The sequence below is a fragment of the Mirounga angustirostris genome, unplaced genomic scaffold (assembly GCF_029215605.1).
Source record: "Mirounga angustirostris isolate CCGP_5_RB_7025 unplaced genomic scaffold, mMirAng1.0.hap1 SCAF_3, whole genome shotgun sequence".
Taxonomy (NCBI): domain Eukaryota; kingdom Metazoa; phylum Chordata; class Mammalia; order Carnivora; family Phocidae; genus Mirounga; species Mirounga angustirostris.
Window position 1 is genome coordinate 60,219,986 of NW_026991711.1, and position 15,828 is coordinate 60,235,813.

The 15,828-nt window shown below is 43.6% G+C and overlaps 1 long non-coding RNA gene across 1 annotated transcript in view; it reads left to right on the forward strand.

Annotated features, from left to right (window-relative positions):
• The first annotated feature begins 9,861 nt into the window (after window positions 1–9,861).
• The window catches only part of LOC135363750 (uncharacterized), a 32,161-nt gene continuing 26,194 nt past the window's right edge, over window positions 9,862–15,828 (forward strand). Inside the window, exons 1-2 of the long non-coding RNA XR_010409806.1 lie at window positions 9,862–10,014; window positions 12,276–12,367. This is a non-coding gene — a long non-coding RNA (uncharacterized LOC135363750). The remainder of the gene's footprint in view (window positions 10,015–12,275; window positions 12,368–15,828) is intronic.

Consider the following 15,828-nt stretch of genomic DNA (forward strand, 5'->3'; position numbering starts at 1 on the left):
ATTTGATGTTATATGTATTTTACCACAACTAAAAACTTTTAAATTAAAAAAAATTTTTTAAAGTACTTCCCTTAACACACTTCTCTGTCCTGGTCACCAGCTAAAACATATACCAGCTCAAGTTTGGCATAAATTCGGTGTAATTTGCATCCACTCTCAGCAGTACTATAAACATCTTCTAAGACTGTCTATCTCATGGAAACTCTGGTTCTCCAGAAAGCTACTTTGGCCAACCTAATAAATGAAACAGACTGACCCAGATGAGCCCAATGATTGCCTAGAGATGGCTCCTTGTGACACAAGAAAGGTAGTCACAGTGAGCCCTGCAACAATAATCATCTTTCCATCCCCAGTTTTTGGCCCAGAATGGACCAAAGCTCAATGCTTGCTGAAGGGAACTGAATTCTTTGTTGACCTTGTCTTTATGTGTATGCCTAGAGTCAAGGGCTACTAATGTCTTCTGAGATGTCAGGAGTCAGACAGATTTCTGGCTGAATGAAAAATACCAAAAATGCCACAAAAGGGACCACAGGAAGTCCGAGCTATCCACTTCCTCAGCTTTTAGGAGCCCCTCTGCTCTGAGCTATTCCCAAAGAGCCATGCATTGTGGTAGACAGGATAGTGACACCTCCCGTCCCCCCACCAAAAAAGCATCCACGTCCTAATCTCTGAGACCTAGAGACGGATGGATTTAAGATTGCTTATCAGTATGAGTGGGGAGATTATCTTGGATTATCCAGAGGGACACTGTAATAACAGGGGTCCTTCAAAGTGGAAGAGGGGTCAGGAGAGGAGGTCAGAGTGATGTGATCGTGAGAAGGTCTCAGCACAGCATTGAAGATGGAGAAAGGGGCCATGAGCCAAGGAATGCGGGCAGCCTCTAGAAGCTGGAAAAGGAAACAGATTCTCAGACTTCCAACCTACAGAACTCTAAAGAATAAATTTGTGTTGTTTTAAGCCATCAAATTTGTGGGCATTTGTTGCAGCAGCAATAAAAAACTAACATTTCTGTGAGCCAGACACTGAGCCAGCTAACAGGGCTGCAAAGATGTCCCAGTATTCCAGGGACACATTGTGCAGGAGAGACAGAAAAATGCATACGTGTAGTTAATGCAACATGCTATGCACCAAACTCCTGCACCAAGCCCTGAGGGAGCACGGAACTGAAAGTGCTCTCCTCTGCTTGGATGACTCAAGGAAGGCTTCCTGGAGGAGGGGAGGTATTTCAGCTGAGCCCAAAGCTGAAAGGAGAAGTCTATACAGCTCTGAGTTCATATGGTCCAGAGCCTTTCAGTTACCTGCCTTCAGGGACGTGAGTGTTGAACTGGGAAACATTTTATTGTCCAGACCCTTGATCCTCAAAGTGTAGTCTAGGGACCAGGAGCATCACCACCCCTGGGAACTTGTTAGAAATGCAGAATCTCAGGCCCAGCTCAGCCTTACTGAGTCAGAATCTTTATTCTAATAAGATTGCTCCGATGATTCATATGTGCATTGCAGTTTGAGAATCACTGCTCTCCATAACAATGTTGTCATGCTCACCACACAGTGTGGAGAGAACAGAGACAGGGTTCCAGAAATTGCTCACATATCTAGACCCGATGGGAGGGATTGCATGTAGCAGTGCTCAGAATGGGACACGGTCGTTCTCAGCATTTACACAGACACCACACACACGATCAGATTATACACCTCCTGCGTGCATATTAGACAGGCTTCGTTTCAGAAAACCTTGGTTACAAATGTCACCCATTTGTTTCTTAGAAAATGTGACTTCAGTTCTCGTAGTCTAACGGAGCAAATTTTTCTCTCACTCGGTGACCTCATACCTGTACTAATTTACTTTAATAGCTATATCTTCAAATCACTGAGCTTCCATTTATTTCTCCTGCCATTAGCAAAAACAGGTCAGGGTGACTCTGGCAAACCTGAGCACTGATGTTCAGGACTTACATCCTCAGAAATCCACAGACGGGCTGCCCAGGCTCCGAGGCTTACATGCTTGAGCCACGTCCCTTCCTGGCTGTGGATGACACACGCTCGGGCTGCATCACGTCCCCTGGGGAGCCCCTGGAGATACTTCTGCTACAGGAGGGAGGGTTGAAGGAAGGCTAAATCAAGGGTCCACTCCCTGTGGATTTGCCAGGGCCCACTATGTTAGTGTAGCCTCTCCCCTAAGTGTGCCTGCAAGGTTGTCTGGTTGCTTTAAGTAAGAGCAAGAGACGCTATTAACTCTGCTCCATGTGCCATGTATCCTGTGGGTCATTCCTAGTTTGAGGAATGGTTAACAGGGTGGGGTCCCCTCTATTTGTAGCCACTGGATCCTCTCCATGCTTGCCACATGCGGATGTGATGCCGATATCGGGTTTCCGGTATCTGGGAGGTTTTGTGATGTTTCTGCAGCGCAATGAGGATTGATTGCATGCACCCGATGGGGGCCCACACTCAGAAGGGACTGAGGTTTGATATTCTGCGGTTGCACTCTTAAAATCCTTAACGATCTCATCTTTGAGTGGGTGTTCTGTAAGTGAAGACTGGTGGGATCATTGAACAGGTGCTGTGGACTTGGTATCTGGGCTCACACCGCCCCCCTCCTACCGCCTCCCCAGCACCTGTTCTCCTACTCCCCACCCCTGGCCCTGCCCAGTGGCCACTGCCACCTTCTGCCCCTCCATGGGGTTCTGGGCACGGGCTCAGGGAGGGTCAGGGTCAGACACACATTTCCTGTACACTGAGTTGCAGGATGGGATCCTGGGCGCCTATGAAGGTCTGCACTCCTCCCGTGCATCTCTGTGGCCAAGGGAGCGCCACCCTAAATACCAAAGAGAAAATCACGACAGGCCGAGAGAGAGACCACAAGGGAAAGGAGAAAGCTTTTCTCCTGCCTTTTTTTTTTTTTAATTGTGGTAAAATACACATAACAAAAAATTTGTCACTTTACCCCTGTTAAGTGTCTAGTTCAACAGTGTTAAGTGCATTCACGTTATTAGTAAACATCCATCACCCATCTCCAGAACTCTTTCATCTTGCAGAACTGACACTCTCCCATTAAATGGCATGTCCCTTACTCCCTCTCCCCTAGCCCCTGACAACCATGTTCCTACTTCCTGTCTCTCTGAATTTGACTACTTTAGGTCCCACATATACATGGAGTCATACCGGGTTTGTCCTTTAGCGATTGGCTTATTTTACTTAGCATAACGTCCTCAAGATTAACCCACGTCGTAGCGTGTGTCAGGATTTCCTTCCCCTGTAAGGATATGCCACATTTTATTTATCCGTTCATCCACTGATGAACACTTGGGTTGTTTCCACCTCTTGGCTATGATGAATAATACTTCTTTGAACATGGGTGTGCAAATATCTCTTCTGAGAGCCTGCTTTCAATCCCTTTGGATATGTGCCCAGAAGTGGAATTGCTGCATTCTACAGTTTCCTGCTTTTTGAACAAACATTTTCATTTTGAACTGGGCTGTAGCCGCTCTGTGCACAACCAGCCAGGATGTGAATCATCAGCATCAGGGGACTGCTCCCAATCAGCCATCAAAACTGAAGACTGAAGACTGTAAATTCAGGACCTGCTAGTGTGACCATCCCCATGGAACAAGGCACTGACTGAGAGTGTTTGCCCCAAGCGTCACCACCAGTCAGCAGCAGCAGGTATTGACACCGGTGGCTGCAGAACATTCTGGAACTGGTTGTCCTTTATCACTGTTTGCGTTCATTGAATACATCTACGTTAAACGTCAGCCAGGAGCCAGACCTAGTTGGGGACGCTGAGGACAGAGCAGTAAATGAAGCAGACAAGGGTCTGACAGGCAAGGCAGACAGTAACTAGTCGCACATTTGACCATTTATTATGCCAAGTTCTGTAAAAGAGAAGTGTGGAGCCCCAGGCCCAGGGGTGGGGAGTGGGCCGTGCATGGGTCATCGTCCCTGCCTTCAATGGGCTTATGGACTAGTTGGGGAGTTTCCAAAGTGGTGCATGAGATGATTTCAGGTGGCACATAAATATCTTTTAAGTAAGTGCATATTCACTTTAATGTATGTTTAAAAACATATATCTAATACATCAGACCTTTGATTCTTAAATATTTCTTTTTTTTTTAAGATTTTTTTTTTTTTTTTTTTTTTTTGACAGAGAGAGACATAGCGAGAGAGGGAACACAAGCAGGGGGGAGTGGGAGAGGGAGAAGCAGGCTTCCCGCTCAGCAGGGAGCCCGATGCGGGGCTCGATCCCAGGACCCTGGGATCATGACCTGAGCCAAAGGCAGACGCTTAACGACTGAGCCACCCAGGCGCCCTGATTCTTAAATATTTCTTAGGATGAGGCTCAGTTAAAAAAGAAATTCATGTACATATAAATAAATATAAACTAAATCTACATTAAATATTAAAAATATAAACAAATAATGCAAAAACTACATGGATAAGACAAAAATCTAGAGATTGCAAATCAAAGGACTGCGTTTTGGAAACTCCATAAGGATTTTACAGACAAATGCATTTTTAATGCAGGCCATTTAAACTTAAAAAGACTGTGGCTGGGGCTAAGACAAACTAAATCCATGGTGCCAGGGAAATGTCAGGTATGAGGCAGGCACGAACTCAGTTCAGGGGAGTCAGGAAAGGCTTCTTAGAAAAACTCAACGGAGTAAATTTCATTCCTCTTAATTATTCCGCCCAGGTGTGTTTGTTTGGACTCTTCAGCTACAGGTGGTGGAAATCCAGGGGGGGCAGCTGGAGTGGGAGGGGTAATTTACAGATGAGCATGCGCGTGGTCTCCCGGCGGGTCTCAGGTCCCGGAGTGACAAGCCTTTCTCGGTCTCTGCTCTCATCTGAGCGTCTGCATCACCTCTCCCTCTCGCTGCACACTTCCTTTCTCAGTATATGTTCTCGAAGACAAGGTGGAAAAGGGCTGCCCACACTTTTCAACTTCAATCTCTTCCATTAAAAGGACCAGCTAGGCTGACATTTCTTATTTCTAAATCCCGACTTCTGGGGAAGTGGCTCTAATTAGGCCAGTAACAGGTGACCTTCCCAGTCACCACGTGGATCTGGGAGGGGACAATTCCCGGAATCGGGGTGGGAATGGGGTTGGAGATCCAGGCGGACAACCTGGGATGGACAAACTGGAAAAACCCTTATTGCATCATCTTCCTGACTCCTTGGTGTCCAACGTGAACGGAGGGATCACCCGCAAGTCTAGAACATTTCCTCATAGGTCACCTTGAGGATAATCACGGCGTACTCAGAAAGCTGAAGCGACAAGGGGCCTCAACCCCACCAGCTGCCCTGCGTGACGCAGGAGTTCACCTGAAGAAAGAGGTAAGCAGATGAGCCTACCAGATACTTAGGACTTTTTGCTATTTAACCTGTAGGAGGGGAGACAGAGGGCGAACATAGTTTAGGTAGCCTGATCATTTTACTTTATATCTCAGAAAAATCACTGGATTTGGCCCTTCCACTTTTGGGACATTGCATCATGCAACAGAATAACTGCTGGTCCATTTACAGCTCTTGGCTCAAGGAACTTGCCCAAGGTTACAGGGCTAGGAAATGCAGAGCTGGGACTCCAAATCCAGGCCCTCTGCTCCAGAGCCTATGCTCCTAACCAAAAGGCCAGACAGACCCGGGTTAAAATCTGGCTTCACTACTTACTTGTTATAAGTTCTCTTTAAATTATAAATTCAGTCATAAAATGGAACAAAAGACACCTTACCTTAAAAGGTGATCGTAAAGACTAGAGAAAAAATGAACGTACCTACCCTTAGCTCAAAATAGGTATGACCAAAGGTAGTTATTATTGTTGTTAGAGAGCACCAGTGAATCTGAATGGCATTCGGCTCCCCTGCACCGTGAGTGTTCGGTGTGTTCACATTTTCCACAGTGTAATTACCTGCCAAGGCCGACTCTTAATTAGGCTGGTCCCCTCCATCGTAAGGGAGTACTCAATTCAATTGCTACCAGTGCCATAGGTGGGTGAGTACAGTTTGATCATCACATTCTGCTTACTGACACTTCGGGTGGTGCATTTTGCACAGTTAGGTTGTAAATTCTCCTTAATTGAGGAAGCGCACACAAACAGTAAAGGGCACGATCGTAAGTGAAAACTGAAATGTGATGTGTGCATATGTCTAGATCCGGCTATAGAACATTTCCAGCACTCCCAAAGGCTCCCCCTGCCTCTTCTCCATCAATTCCCCACCCCGCCCCCACCCCTGCCAGAGGTAACCACAAGTCTGACCTCTATTGCCTTAGGTTACTTTTGTCTGTTCTTGAACTTCAGAGAAATGAGATTTGGGGATTTTTACTGCCAGTATTTTCGTGGGCACTTCCTGCCTGCCTCTGGGCAGGTGAGTGAGCAACTAACTGGCATTTTTAAACTGTTGAAGGAATAAAGCAGGCTTAGTAGAAGCTTCAGTGAGTGATGGGCTAATAAATGTTCACTAAAATTCAGAAGTCAGCAATTAAATATTGACACCCGTGTTATGCCTCTCACAAAGACCTTGCCAAGGATTTGCAGGTGGCAAGGACGAGGAAAGAGGAAGGCTTTAGCCATAACAGGAGCTCAAGACAATCTCATGTCACTACCTTTACTAATATTATTGAGAATAATGACTAAGAAAAAAAACAACCTTTTCCACATTTATTATGACCCAGTCCTTATGCAATGGACTTTAGATCCATTCTTTCAATGAATAGGTATTAGCCCCATTTTGCAGATGGGAAAACTGAGCTTCAGAAAAGCCAAGTAAATTGCCCAAGGTCCCACAGCAAGAAGTGCCAGGATTTGAACCCATCTCCAACAGGTTTCAGAACCTCTGTTCTTGGTCACTATGCTGTGCATAGAGGCAGATGGTATCCTGAAAAGAACTTTGGCTTTGGCAATGGCCACGGATAGATTCCAGTCCTGCCTCCGCCTCTCACTGCTGGCTAACCACGTAAATGACTGCTCTAAAATCTTTAAGCAAGAAAAGAGCAGGGTGAGAGGACAATTCCCACCCTGCTGCTTTGTCAGAGGTAAGTAAGAGTGTTGGTAACGGGCCGCTTTTACAGGAGGCACTCAACAAGTGGTCGCTGTTGAGATCCTTCGCCGCAGTGCTCACTAGGGGCAAACTGCCCACAATGAGGACGGGGTGACCACGAACAGCAAGGTCGTTCCTGGCCAAAGACACACCCACTGGCCATGGCGAGCCTGCTTCTCTGTCACCTCGCACCTTCTAGGCCTTCCAGCAGGGTCGGCCCCGGCCCGAAGTTCCCGCACAGCGCTTCGCAGACGTGGCAGCAGCTGAACACACACACCGACAGATGGATCGGAATGACTCGAAGTAACCCATCAATTCAATGAAACAACTGTTATTGATTTCTGGGTGGTTTTCCTCCCCACTGGTTGTTTAACTGAATTGATGGGTGTTCTCTGGAATTGATTGCACCAGCCAGTTCTTTTCGTGTGATAGAGACAAAATGATAGCGTTCCCCAGAAAATGAACAAATCTGCTCATTAAACAGAATATTCAGGCAGATAAGTTTTTCCTATGACACCGGCTTTCCTCCTCAGTCCCCTCGGCGTACGGAACTGGGAAATATTTAAGGGGGCTTTCATGGCGTGTCCGTATGCTGATAAGCTGGCTCCCTTTTCATTTGCTTACTGTTCTCAGGGACCGATCGGATGCCAGAATGAATCCACCCATCTCTCTCTCCCCGCACACACACTTTGGCCAGTTCTGAGTCACTGAGATCATTGTGTCGTATATTTCTAACCCTCCCCACCGCCAATCATACACATAAAAGCCGATTTTCAGCATTAAATGAAAATGCAGCCTCTCATGCAAGTCAACAGTATGCCAACTCTTGGAGGCGATGATTCACACACCTCTGATTTATATTTTCTTCCCAGGAGGTTGCTTTTCATGGATTTCAGACAGTACCACACTTGTTTTCACTGACAGTGATGAAAAAAACAGATGTCAAGACAAGTACTGGAAGGACAGGGACGGCGGGGGGGGGGGGGTGTAGAAGGACAAGGAATGAAAGAGAGCTGAGTCCAGAGAATTCTGAAACCCTTCTTTGAGAGCTCTTAAGCTTCCTCTAGCCCCAGGGAGAGACTGGCTTGCTGACCACCCCCCCACTTCAGGAAATAGATTATAGTTGAATTTTTATTGACTTTCCAAAAAAATCAATCTCTCTCTCTCTCTCCCTGAATTTTTGTGGCTGTCATTGTTATCCCGTTGTGCCGAGATCTCAAGGCTACGGTAATTAACAATGCAACACACTGGCACGTGAAATGAAAGAGAAACGATCCTAAGGACATGGGGTCTCACTCACCATAAACCAGCTGACTTGGAATATGCAATGTATATTTCACATTTTTATGCATTTTATTCAGCATGGAATGTCTCATTCCTGGCAACTCATATGTAATACAGTGTGACATTAAGACTGGGTTGACACAATGCCAAAATTTAAAACTTTGATTTGCTTCTCCATATTGACAGGCTTTATGGTGCACAAAAAGATAAAGCAGGAAATGAGCCTCCCTCATTGAAAACTAATGAGAAATTGTGAATTTGACTCCGAGGCACTGGAAAGCAAACGAACTCTTAATGGCATTGGAAGAATATCCCTCAAAATGGCAGATGTAAAATGAGTGAGAACACCCATGAATGATAATAATGATGATAATAATAATAATAACTTTTAACAAACTAAAAGGAAATTCCTTAAATTGGTTTTTTTTTTAAAGTATCTACTAAAATCCCACAGAGTGCTCTTCTTAACTAGAGGCATTCTCTCTGTAGTAAGGAACAGGGCAAGGAAGCCTGTGTCCAGCAGTTCTAGTCAACATTGTATTGGAGATCCTGCCAGCATAGTAAGAAAAATAAATAAAATCTGCAAGGATTGGAAACAAAAAACCAAAACGTCCTTTCTCACAGTCAATCTGATTGCCCACAAAGAAAACTCATTGGATAATTTATAAATAAGTAGAATTAATAAGTGGTCCCACCCTGCTATTCAATATCAAAAACAATATGCCAATATCAATTGGCTTCCCATATCTAATTCATTTCGCCAACAAATATTTATTTAGCACTTACTATGTGCCACTATTCTAGGTGTTTATTGTATAGCAATGAATAAAACAGGCAAAGAGCCTTGCCTTCTTGAGCTTACCAGCCAGAGCCCCTTTAAAAATGTAATTGAGATGGCTGGGAACAGGAAGACTAGATGGTCAGCAAAGGCTTGGAACCTCATAAACATTAGGGTTCTGATCCTCGTGGTTTGCTGCATTATATTATTTATCAAAATGTGTACCGGCTCTTCTATCATCAAAGACCAAGGGGGGCAGAAAGAACTCAGACCACGCAAGAGCCAAGTTTGGCCTGTGTTTAGCAGACAAAATGTGTTTTTTTAAGAAATCATACCCCTAAAATTTAATCTTGCTTCAATAATATCAACTATTAAGCAATCTATATTCAAGTTTCACTAATTATCTTAATAAAAATTCTTTAGAGCTAACTTTTAAAAATCCAGAATCCCATTAATGCTCACGCATTCAATTGTTATACTGTCTCAGTCTCTTTTAATCTGGAACAATCCTTCCACCTGTTCTCCCACCTGTCCCCCAACCCATCCTTTCACATGTATCCAAGGCCCTAGCTCCCATCAGTCAGCCCACTCACTCAGCTGTCCTTCCTGTGTCCTGGTAACTACTCCTGCTTCTAGCCCCTCAGGTTCCCCACTGTTTCTAACTCCAAAATAGTGATGATTGATTGTTGATGTTCCTAAACTGTGTTCACATCCTCCCAAAAAGTCCCATCGTTAAGATCTGAAATGACCTAGATTTTCCTGTCAAGGCCCTGACCAACGCAGGGAGAGGATACAGACAGAGAGAACTGGATTCCAAGGACGGGCACCTGAGACAGTCAACTCAATAGCTTGGGAAGAACATGAACAAGCAAAGAACACCAAGAACACCAAGAAGGAGCAACCAGGGAGAAAACTCAAGGAAGTGTGGGTATCCTGGACACCAAGAGAAGAAAGCATTTTAGGAAGAGTGACCAACTACCTCAGTGGTGTGGATAAGTTATGTGAAGTAAGAACTGACTGAGGACGTGCCATTGGTTTGGCACATGGAAGTCGTTGCCTTGGCAGGAGCAACTTCAATGGGATGCTAATGCAATGTGTTACGTATAGTGGTCACAGATAGAAAATGAGGACAGATTCTGCACTATCTTCCCAATGGCAATAAGTAATCGTAGTTTCTAAAAAATTAGATATAAAATGGTATTTAAGCCATCTTTTTAATCAGCACAGCATTATACTCCCAAATAATAATGACAGTCATCATTAGACAAGGACTAAGAGCCATACTCAGGACCAGGTGCTTTGCATACATATGTTTTTAATCTTCATAATAATCCCATGAGACAGAATTATTATTTCCATTTAACTAGAACTATAAGGGATATGTCAGTAATCCAAAGAGGAAAATATGTCTGCTTTAATTGGAACTTACACTCTGGTGGCAGGGTTCAAATGCAGGACTGTGACACAGAGAAGCTACATTGTTTGTCCAAGTTCAGAAAGCTAGAAAGTAGATGGGCGCCGGGGTGGCTCAGTTGGTTAGGCGACTGCCTTCAGCTCAGGTCGTGATCCCAGAATCCTGGGATCGAGTCCCGCATTGGGCTCCCTGCTCAGCGGGGAGCCTGCTTCTCCCTCTGACCCTCTCTCCTCTCATGCTCTCTCTCTCACTCTCTCTCTCTCACTCAAATAAATGAATAAAAATCTTTTAAAAAAAAGATAGAAAGCTAGAAGGTAGAGGAGCTGGAATGTAGATAAAACACTGTTCTTTCCAGCATTTTTTGACTTTGAAATAGCAAACATTTAAAAAGGTTGTTCAAAAAAATCAAGGAGGACTTGAAATTATCTGTATGATAAAGCCAAACCAGGAGCTGGTTGCGTTTGAACCTCAGAGGCATTGCAAACACACGTGCGCACGCACACGCACACACACACATGCTTTCACATACACTTCTCTGGGAAGGAAGGGGAGGGTGACCTGGGCATTGTGCGTCTTTGGGCAAGTCAGAGGAAAGAGTAGATTTCTAGAAGAAAGTATACAAAAGCACCCTCTAAAGCTGAAAAGCCCTGTTTCGATATGTGTCTAGAGGCAATAGTTATAAAACCCATGACTCTAGGTAATTTCCCCAATCCCTCCTTGAAACAAAGCCTAAGGAGTTAGTCACTGAAGACCAGGGCAAGAAGGGGGTCCGTTTGCTGCACAGGGCAGAGGCACAGCCTTGCTCGTGGGGACTGCAAGTCTGCTTGTGAGGCAAAATAGCAGGGACGTGACAAATGGTCTTTAAATTCCATTTTCATGATTTAGAAAGTCTCAAAGCTCCCTTTATTTTTAATCTTCTGGGTGGCTATCTCTGTTATCTAAGGCATTGTTGCTTGATTGGGCCTCCACTAATCAACACCAGAGGTTTCTGATTCCACCCAGTATGTTAGAAGAAACACACTTTTCTAACTTGATTACCAGGCTTTGGATATACTGTACATCCTGCTGCCTTCTCTTTTTTTTTTTTTTTTTTAAGATTTTATTTATTTATTTGACAGAGAGAGAGAGACAGTGAGAGAGGGAACACAAGCAGGGGGAGTGTGAGAGGGAGAAGCAGGCTTCCCACGGAGCAGGGAGTCCGATGCGGGGCTCGATCCCAGGACCCTGGGATCATGACCTGAGCCGAAGGCAGATGCTTAATGACTGAGCCACCCAGGTGCCCCCTGCTGCCTTCTCTTTTTAATCTCTGTGAGCTCTGTATGCTCAGAGAGAAACTTTCAAAATCATTTATCTTAAGCTTTCCAGCTGCTGTCTCTCAGCATGTATGTCCAGCCAGAAGAGGACATTCCCATGAACAAATCTGGGTTCTAGGCCTTCAGCTAGCTGTACCACGCAGCTGTCCTAAAAGAATTTTCAGAGTTATGTATTTCCTAGAAAGGGGAAAAGAAAGGGACCCTTCATTGTTGACCACTACCATGTACCAGATGCTCTGACTGACATCTTGTACATATTAATTATCATTTGTTAACTCTGTTTCATGGACCAGAAACAGAGTTTCTTTTGGGAGGTTCAATTAGTAAGAAGGGTAATATTTGTGTAGATTATCAGTTACTTAAATCAGATGAATAGTTTCACATTCTCTGATAGTTGTATATGCCAAAGATTGCTAGTTTTCCCCTAGTAACCATTCTCTCTTCTCTCTCAATTTTAGCTGAACAAATGGTTTCCCAAAATCAAGGTCACATTTTCCAGCCTTCCTGGCAACATGGTATAGTCATGTAACAGAGTTCTGATGACGGGGAGGTAAGTGGAAATGGTGTGAGCTTCTTCTACATTGCTCCATTAAACTAAAAGGGCTTTCCATGGGTCTATATGCCTGTATTTATTACAGCACCATACTACTCTGACTTCTGTAGCTTCATAATATATTTTGAATCAGGAGTGTGATGCCTCCAGCTTTGTTCTTCTTTCTTAGGATTGATTTGGCTATTTGTGGTCTTTTGTGGTTCCATATAAATTGTAGAATTGTTTTTCCTATCCTTGCAAAATGTCTTTGGAATTTTGATAGGAATTGCTTTGAATCTGTGGATAGCTTTGGGTAGTATGGACATCTTAACAATACTAAGCCTTCCAGTCCATGAACACAAGATGGGTTTTCCATTTGTTTCTGTCTCATTTAATTTCTTTCATCAGTGTTTTGTAGTTTTTAGTGTATCTCACCTCATTAGTTAGCTTTATTACTATGCAACAGAATAGAGAGCCTAGAAATAAACCCACACATATATGGTCAACTAATTTTCAACAACAGTGCCAAAAATACACTATGGGGAAGAATAGTCTCTTCAACAAATGGTGCTGGAAAAACTGTATATCCACATGTACCAGAATGAAATTGGATCTGTATCTCATACCATACCCAAAAGTCAACTCAAAATGGAGTAAAGACTTCAACCTGAGATCCAAAACTGTAAAACTCTGAAAAGAAAACATGGGGGAAATCTTGATAACATCGGTTTTGGCAATGATTTCATGAATATGACACCAAAAAGGAGAGGCAACAAAAACAAAAATAAACAAATGGGACCACATCAAACTAGAAAGCTTCTACACAGCAAAGAAAACGATCAACAAAGTGAAAAGATAACCCACCGAATGGGAGAAAATATCTGCAAACCATACATCTGATAAGGGATTAATATCCAAATTATTTAAAGAACTCATCAACTCAATAGCAAGAAAACAAGCAATCCTATTTTTAAATTATACCCATCACTCATTAGCCCATATCTCTCTTCTGCTCTCATCCGGAACTTTGACCAGTTCCGGTACTACCGGGTTCCTGAACAGTTCAGGAACAAGGTAGTACTCATATCTACCCTGTGTGGCACCCTCAAAATTCTAGAACTCCCACAAAATGGCACTCACTTGCCTTATTAGTTAACTTCCAGGTGAGAAGCTAAGTAACAGTGATTTCTTCCAGTCCACTGCTTGCTCTCTTCCTGAATAGCAAGTAATGAAAGGGTAGTCATGGGCATCGGAGTTCTTTCAGTGCTTTTTGAAAAAGAGGCAATACATTCAGGAAAATGTCTTCCTTTCACAAAGTTGCTTCCACTCTAAGGGGTCTATTTTACTTGCCCTCCCCTTATCCTGACTACTTCTCTGTGGTGTAATCAGAATGCCACAAGCTATTCCTAGATAGAAATGTGTGCCTTTCGGGGAGAGGTCAGGCTTCTGATGCAGCCCTTGATTCACTGAGTGTCCACACCAAATCAAGCAGCAAAGAGACCATCGATCCAACCCAAGGACCACCCTACAGTTTCATTAAAATGCAGTAGACTCATATCAGGAATATAGGACACATACCAACATCCTGAAATCACACAGCTACCTGTCATTTCTGAAGGCAAGTTGCCTTCTCCATCACTCCTCCAAATGTTCCCTTCACAAGCTGTGAAATTTTGCCCCTAGAATTGACTTCCCATGCCTTGAATGATGCTGGACTTTCAAAATTCCCTGCACTCTCTGACTCTACAAGACCAGCCATCTGTCTTGGCTGATAAATTCTGCATTCACGAGGGATACATTAAGCCCAAGGCATTCTATTTCCAAGGACATATGCTACATTTTTTTCTTTCTTTCTTTTTTTTTTTTTTGTATAAATTTTCCTAGATAAATAAAGTTGACATTTAATTCCAGCTCCATCTGGAAGATCAGGGAAACTCTGCCCTCACTGAGCGCACTTCTTCTCTTCATACCGAGGAAAGTTCTTGGCCCTAGAAGTCAGTGTGGCTTGGTGGGAAAAGTATGAGTCTGAAAGCCTACAGACCTACAAATCCTTCAGATTTGAATTGAATTGAGTTGAATTCAAATCCTCCAGCCTACTAGCTGTGTGACTTTTGGCAAATTATTAATCCTTTCTGAGCCTTTGTTACACCTTCTATAAAATGGGGACGGAGTTATTACTACTCGGCCAAACCAGCAGCAATGCCCGTATATGTACTGCTTGATATTAATTCAGTAAGTAGAGGCTAGTATTCTTTATCCTGACAGAATACAGAAGTGGTTAAGAACCTGAGTTTTTGTGCCAGGAAGACTTAGCTTAGCATTCACACCCGTAGTACGATTCTGGAGAATTTGTTTAACCCCCTGAGTTTGTTTCTGTGTCCAGAAAGTATTAGTGAAAACTAACGTACTTCTTGTTGAGAGGATTAGAGGTGATTTCTGTAAAGCACTTTAGTACTTGGAATGTGCTTAATAAATGGTAACTGTTAGTATCCTTGATGTTGCCATTATTATTATTGGACATCTTCCCAAACACTGGCTCAGAATGCCTATTCTCTCAGCAGAATTGTCTACTGATTCAGTTCAGGAGACAACTCCATCCTTGGGACCCGTGTTTTCTTTTGGCCTACCCTGCAGCTGAATTCTGGTTGTGAGGACAAGAAAGGGTTCTCACCTCCTGATTTTTTTAATTCGTCAAGGACCATTGTGGCCTCTCTGAAAAATGTTTTGGTTACTACCCCCAATCTTCAGAGTAACCAAAAATGTGTGAGCCATGATGGAGATTTCCTCTTCACAGGTGAGAGAGTGGCCCAGAGGAATGATGAGCCTGAGGTTATGGAGGCTTATAGGGCTGAAAGCCCAGTATAACTCAATGCTATCTGCTTTTAAGGGAGCCAGTAAAGACTATTATTGTCACTCAGGCAGTGAGGTCTCTGTCACACAGTGCCGACTTCTTTTAAAGCCTCTCTAAATGTCCATTTATGATCTTCATTTTAAACCCAAGTCATGTTCAGATTGTTGTATAAAACTAAATCACCTTCCAACAGAAGATTGTGCCCAACGCATCTGTCTGAGTCCTTGTTCCTGAACTGTTCATCTTCTTGCCCAAAGGCAGTTGACTCCTCAATCAGCAACCCTGCCATCCTTACTAAAAACACAGAGTTTGACTGAGTTTGAATGCTCAAGACCTAAGCACAATGAGGAGGGGAAGGGTCACCCATAAAAACACGTCCAATCAACTGGCTTTGCTTCGGTTGAAATATGGGAGATGCTAAAATGCATCTTTTGGGACGCCTGGGTGGTTCAGTCAGTTTTTTATTTTGGCTCAGGTTATGATCCCAGGGTCATGAGATTGAGCCCTGAATTGGGCTCTATGCTCAGAGTGGAGCCTGTTTAAGAGTCTCTCTCTTTCTTTCTGCCCCTCCCCCACCTCTCTAAAAAAAATAAATAAATAAAAAATAAAATAAAATAAAAGGCATCTT